Source organism: Hyla sarda, chromosome 3, assembly GCF_029499605.1.
Source record: "Hyla sarda isolate aHylSar1 chromosome 3, aHylSar1.hap1, whole genome shotgun sequence".
NCBI classification, from domain to species: domain Eukaryota; kingdom Metazoa; phylum Chordata; class Amphibia; order Anura; family Hylidae; genus Hyla; species Hyla sarda.
Window position 1 is genome coordinate 108,911,000 of NC_079191.1, and position 7,500 is coordinate 108,918,499.

A 7,500-nucleotide genomic window follows, 5' to 3' on the forward strand; every position below is an offset into this window, starting at 1 on the left:
GGTTTTTGTTTTGTTATTTTACATTAATTCTGAGATCACGAAAAGGCAAAGATCTTCTATAAACGCAGCTGCGGTAATTGTTTACATTCTATATATATATATATTTTCCCCTTTTGCCACAATGTAGGAACGTTTTTTTCTCTCTCCACCTATCATCCTATTTATAGTAATTGTAAAAGGATTTGCCTTGGTGGAACTACAAGTCTGTGCATGCCCACATAGTATTTTCCGTCTCTGAGCTAATTCTACTTTATTTAGTAGAGAAGAATGCGGCTTTTGCGCTTCTACCTGTTTTCTTCTAGTCTGAAGCCATAACCCAGCAACGATCTGGAATAAACAACTCTTCATATTTTTACTTATCATTTGTTCTGATGATTTTTAGATCAGATCTGCCCAGAATACAGACGTCAGCTGGGTAGCTTATACTGTATATTCGTTTTCTTGCGAATATTGCTTCATCGGTAGATGATCTAATCCCTTTAGAAGTGTTCCTTATAATTGCAGTATATTACATAGCACCATTTCACACTTTAATGCCTGTATAGTGCTCTTTGCATCTTGGAAACCCATACAGAAACTCTGCAGGTGTCTTCAGTGCTGCAGAGCTTGTATTGTCACTAGTGGAAATAGCTGTAGCCTCAGAACAGGGCTTGTCTTTAGCACTAACCATCCAATATACAAACACCTTTTTTTTCTTTTTTATAGATGATCTTCTATGGCATCTTTCTGCACAGACGTGAGATTTGCTACCTACTCAGCATTTTATAAAATACATGTAGTGAAAGTACAAAATTTCACAAAATGTTGTCACATCCTCTTCATGTGCAGCTCAATGGGGACTGGAAGTATTAGACAATACAAAGTCATCATGTAAGTTTACTAGGAGGGTAGGAACAGGCATTAGATCAGTGTTTCCCAACCAGGGTACCTCCAGCTGTTGCAAAACTACAACTCTCAGCATGCCCGGACAGCCTTCGGCTGTCCGGGCATGCTGGGAGTTGTGGTTTTGCAACAGCTGGAGGCACCCTGTTTAGATTGGGAATTATGGGAGTTGTAGTTTTGCAACAGCTGGAGGCACCCTGTTTAGATTGGGAATTATAATATTCTATATAATATTAATAATAATAAAAATAATAATTATAATAACAACACCAATGTTCCTAATGATTTAACTGCATATCCAAATGTAGGGAAAAAAAAAAAACCCTATTCTTTTACTTTACCCTGTGAATGTAGCCAAAGGCTGTCCAGACATGCTGGGAGTTGTAGTTTTGCAACAGCTGGAGGCACCCTGTTTAGATCAACCTATTTGGGAATGATAATATTCTATTTAATAATAATAATAATAATAATAATAGCAACACCAATGTTCCCAATGATTTAACTACATATCCAAAAGTAGGAAAAAAACAACAAAAAAAACAACAACAACTATTCTTTTACTCTATCCTGTGACATGCTGGGAGTTGTGGTTTTGCAACAGCTGGAGGCACCCTGTTTAGATTGGGAATTATGGGAGTTGTAGTTTTGCAACAGCTGGAGGCACCCTGTTTAGATTGGGAATTATGGGAGTTGTAGTTTTGCAACAGCTGGAGGCACCCTGTTTAGATTGGGAATTATAATATTCGATATAATATTAATAATAATAAAAATAATAATTATAATAACAACACCAATGTTCCTAATGATTTAACTGCATATCCAAATGTAGGGAAAAAAAAAACCTCTATTCTTTTACTTTACCCTGTGAATGTAGCCAAAGGCTGTCCAGACATGCTGGGAGTTGTAGTTTTGCAACAGCTGGAGGCACCCTGTTTAGATTAACGTATTTGGGAATGATAATATTCTATTTAATAATAATAATAATAATAATAATAATAATAACAACAACACCAATGTTCCCAATGATTTAACTACATATCCAAAAGTAGGGGAAAAAAAAAAAAAAAACAACAACTTTTCTTTTACTCTATCCTGTGACATGCTGGGAGTTGTAGTTTTTCAACAGCTGGAGGCACCCTGTTTAGATGAACGTACTTGGGAATGATAATATTCTTTATAATAATAATAATAATAATAATTATTATTATTATAATAACACCAATGTTCCTAATGATTTAACTGCATATCCAAATATAGGGGAAAAAAAACCCCCTATTCTTTTACTCTATCCTGTGAATGTAGCCAAAGGCTGTCCGGACATGCTGGGAGTTGTAGTTTTGCAACAGCTGGAGGCACCCTGTTTAGATGAACGTACTTGGGAATGATAATATTCTATATTATAATAATAATAATAATAATAGTAAAAACAACACCAATGTTCCTAATGATTTAACTGCATTTCCAAATATAGGGGAAAAGAATACCTATTTTTTTTACTCTATCTTGTGAATGTAGCCGAAGGCTGTCTGGGCATGCTGGGAGTTGTAATTTTGCAACAGCTGGAGGCACCCTGTCTAGATGAACGTACTTGGGGATGATAATATTCTATATTATAATAATAATAATAGTAAAAACAACACCAATGTTCCTAATGATTTAACTGCATTTCCAAATAAAGGGGGACAAAAAACTATTTGTTTTACTCTATCCTGTGAATGTAGCCAAAGGCTGTCTGGACATGCTGGGAGTTGTAGTTTAGCAACAGCTGGAGGCACCCTGTTTAGATGAACGTATTTGGGAATGATAATATTCTATATAATAATGATAATAATAGTAGTAAATAATAATAATAATAGTAACACAAATGTTCCTAATGATTTAACTGCATTTCCAAATGTAGGGAAAAAACAACTTATTCTTTGACTCTATCCTGTGAATGTAGCTAAGACTACAGTATCCTGACAGCCATAAAATGCACAGTCCAGACATCTTATGGTCTATTCAGTGACATGATGTCATCTGTCATACCCAGTGCTGGGTTCCTACTGAGAGGACCTGTATGATACTGTTATATTCATTTAATGGCTTTTATTCATCAAGCTGCTGATTTAAAGAGTGGTGTGGTTATATTCAGTGGTCAGCATCATCCTATAAGGGAGGCAATCAGCAGAGTCTTCACCAGCACTCTGAATAATTAATAACAATTTTACCCTACCATTGGATTGCCTGCACTTTGGGAAGTAGCACACTAGAGCTTCTTCTGCAGGGGAACATGTTTGGCAGCTCTGATTTACATAAGAGCAGGAAAGGTTTATTTAGGTTAATTTGAAACAAGACACATGAGATTTGCAAATCAAGTTCACATATTGGCAAAAACATGATAAAGTCATTTTAACATATCTCTGACTGCACTTCAGAAATGGTCATTTGATTATTTTTATCAACTTAAAGGTACAGTGCCCCATTCATCTACATTTTGGGCACAAATGTGAGATCAGATCTGGGCTACAAGCAGGCACACTGCTCTCCTTTTATCTAATGTGGCTTTTTGTCTAATATAAAAAAATATTTATACTTATCTATACACATAAACACACATACACATGCACAGTGTTGGGGCCTCATCCTAAAAACCAATGAAGTGTTCAGACTTTTTTTATGCAGATTTGTTTTGCAGATTTTTAATAAAAACATTATGATGATTCACTTGACAAATCCTATTTTTGTTTTTAAATTTCTTTCAGATTCACCAGTCCTTATATTTTCCTAATAAATTAGAAATAAATGAGACAATTGTAACTATCTGGACTTATGTATAACAAGTCCTATTCAATGGTAAAAGTAGATTTATCATTAATCATTATATCTTTTTACACTGGGAATGAACTTTTATGATTGACAGCATTTTAAGCCTTTACACTGTATTATATTTATGTTTTGATTGGATTGCACAACTGACACATTTTACGTCAATTTTCCTATCCATTTTGTATTAAATTTATTATCTGTTGTCTTTTTTTTAGAGATACATAAACGCTACCTTACATTCCCTTTTCAATGGAGACAGAGGTGACAAATAATATATATATATACTTGCATCATCCCATTCACATGTAAAATATAAAACTGATATATATATATATCTATATATATCTATATATATATATATATATATATATATATAAAATGTATACATATATATATATATATATATATATATATATATATAAAAAAATGCTAGCATAAATATCCCCCAAAATAATAGATAATTTTTAAAAATGATTTTTCTTTGTAAATAATTTGAATAAGTATTTGCATATTTTGATAATATTTATTTTAAACATTTTATTTCAACGCAAAGATATATCTATAATGTCTATATCTCTGTATACATGCTGTATATAAATACAGGACATAACATTGTTTATATATTTGTGTATCATGGTTAGGTAAATACAGTAAATACAGTAAATACTATTTTTTTTTTACATCATCTTCTTTTGGCAAATCAAATTTGTACACATAATACACATGTGATGTACACCAGCAAGGCCTACTATGATTCAGCTATTTATTGAATGGATTGGGAATTGTGATTTTTTTTTTAAATAGCTAATGCTACACTTTGGCCACTAGGTGGCTACTGCTTTTTACTGGCAGGTTTCTCACTCCTTCCATGGATACATTGGTAGCTCAGCTTTGGGAACAGTAATAAACGAAACTCTTCTCTACTAAGCATAGTAATAGTAATAGTATTTATCAATTTAAATCAATCAATTTAAATCAATCAATTTTGCCTGTTGACAGTTTCTTTTTACACTTTTTTTTTCACTTTGGTTTTCATGGACATGCACCAAATTTATAATTTGGTGCAAGTTGTTAGTAATTTTGGCTGAAATGTTGAAATCAGCTGTTCACAGCGCCTTTTACACAGAACTTACCACCACAGAGGACGCGTATTTTACCCTGTAGAGCCGCCATTTCGGGGTCCCTCCTGCAGTATATCAGCAAGCGACATGAGTTATTTTCTTTTGTGGGGTTTATAGTCACCATGTGAAATGGATTTTATTTTCAACTTGGGAAGTTTTTTTTTTTTGGTTACTTTAGTGCAGTGGTCTTCAACCTGCGGACCTCCAGATGTTGCAAAACTACAATTCCCAGCATGCCCGGACAGCCGTTGGCTGTCCGGGCATGCTGGGAGTTGTAGTTTTGCAACATCTGGAGGTCCGCAGGTTGGAGACCACTGCTTTAGTGCTTACCTTTCCTGAACCTGTGCGGCCATGTGCAATGCTGGTTCAACAGAGGGTGAAGGTTCCTCAGAGACAACTATGTTGCAGGATAGTATTGCGCAGCCCCGGAGGCGTCGCTGCTTTGACAAAAAATTTTTTAAATGTATTTTGACGCCTTTACATTTTCTGACATTGCTAAGTGTGTTTTCCATGTGCAAAATTTCTTGGCGGTGATTTGCGCCAAAAAAAACCCTAAAGGCACAAAATTGCGCCAAAGATCGATTGTCGCAAATGATGAATTACTGACTAAAGTTAAAATCACACACAGGACCGTGTGATTTTGATAAAGTTGTAAAAATGACAGTGGTGAAAATGCGCCAAACTTTGGTGCAAAAAGACACTGCGCCAAGTATTGCGCCAAAGTTACACATAAATCCTTTGCTAAATACCCCCCAGTATATCTGACCAGCTGGACAGATTATGCCCTTCAGGTGACTGTAAAATAATTTTCTGAACTGTAGTTAAGAATTTCTTTATTGCATTGGTTTCGAAGGAGGTCACCAAGACATCTGTTACTGTAACTTACTGTAACTTTATCTGCTGCAGGACATTAGGAAGTGTAGGGAGATAGATATTTCCACATTCTAGTATAGTTAATTGTTTTTAATTAAATTATATAAAAAACAACAACACAAAAACAAGCATATAATAAAGCTAAAACATTCATAAAAGTCACACTAGTATCTCCCACTGTATAATATTCAAACATAGTGGAATTGCATTTACAGTAGATAAGGATTCTGAGTTAAAATGCAAACTCTCTCCAAATATAATCCTAGCTGGACATCATCGCACACTTCCCATGGTACATGAGCTTTGACATGTTTTGTACAGAACTGCTTAGAGTATGAATGCAATTACAATTTAAAGGGGTAGTCCGGCGCTAAGACATCTTATCCCCTATCCAAACAATAGGGGATAAGATGCCTGATCGCAGGGGTACCGCCGCTGGGGACCCCCGTGATCTTACAAGCCGCACCCCGTTAGAATTAGCCCTCGGAGCGTGCTCGCTCCGGGTCTGATTACTGGTGATCACGGGGACAGAGCATAGTGATGTCATGGCTCCGCCCCGTGTGACGTCATGCTCTGTCCCCTCAATGCAAGCCTATGGAGGGGGCGTGACAGATGGCACGCCCCCTCCATAGGCTTGCATTGAGGGGGCGGAGTGTGAAATCACACGGGGGAGGAGCCGTGACGTCACTATGCTCCGTCCCCGTGACGTCACTATGCTCCGTCCCCGTGACGTCACTATGCTCCGTCCCCGTGATCGCTAGTAATCAGACCCGGAGCGAGCACCGGGTCTTAGGCTGGGTTCACATATGTCCGGCATCCAACATAGATGCACTCTGCCTAGATCTTGACGCAACTGATGCCATAACTGATGACACGTGCATCAGTTGTCATCAGTTGTATGGCATCCGGCGTTCCCCTGTCCGATGCCGTCTGGTGTGTCCAACCATCCAATTTTAAAGGAGTACTCCCGTGGAAAACTTTTTTTTTTTAAATCAACTGGTGCCAGAAAGTTAAACAGATTTGTAAATTACTTCTATTAAAAAAATATTAATCTTTCCAGTACTTATTAGTTGCTGAATACCACAGAGGAAATGGTTTTCTTTTTGGAACACAGAGCTCTCTGCTGACATCATGACCACAGTCCTCTCTGCTGACATCTCTGTCCATTTTAGGAACTGTCCAGAGGAGCATATGGAATCTCCTACTCTGAACAGTTCTTAAAATGGACAGAGATGTCAGCAGAGAGCACTATGGTCATGATGTCAGCAGAGAGCTCTGTGTTCCAAAAAGAAAACCATTTTCTCTGTAGTATTCAGCAGCTAATAAGTACTGGAAGGATTAAGATTTTTTTTTAACAAAAGTAATTTACAAATCTGTTTAACTTTCTGGCACCAGTTGATAAAAAAAATAAAATAAAAGTTTTCCACGGGAGTACCCCTTTAAAATTAAGACGCTGGATGATTGTGAACTGTCCTGTTTAAATGAATGGGATCAGTTCTAGCATCAGTTTCCCTTAGGTGCACGCCGGAGGGAAACTATGCCGGACGTCAGACACGTGAACGCAGCCTTAGTTGAACCTTCCGACTTTATGTATCATAGATATGAAAGTAAATTAGAATTTTAATTATTAGAATATGTTTTTCCAAACAAAAAATATGGAATCCTGAATGTTGATGATAAAATATTGAATCACCTTAATGGAGATTTAACCAAACCTGTGTGGAGGAAGAGTGGCGCAGTTGCCCATAGCAACCAATCAGATCGCTTCTTCAATTTTTCACAGGTCTCTTTAAAAATGAAAGAAGCAACTGGGGCA

The 7,500-nt window shown here is 36.5% G+C and overlaps 1 long non-coding RNA gene across 1 annotated transcript in view; it reads left to right on the forward strand.

The window, feature by feature from the left end:
• The window catches only part of LOC130361611 (uncharacterized), a 33,552-nt gene that overhangs the window by 2,533 nt on the left and 23,519 nt on the right, over positions 1–7,500 (forward strand). Inside the window, exon 2 of the long non-coding RNA XR_008891081.1 lies at positions 706–870. This is a non-coding gene — a long non-coding RNA (uncharacterized LOC130361611). The remainder of the gene's footprint in view (positions 1–705; positions 871–7,500) is intronic.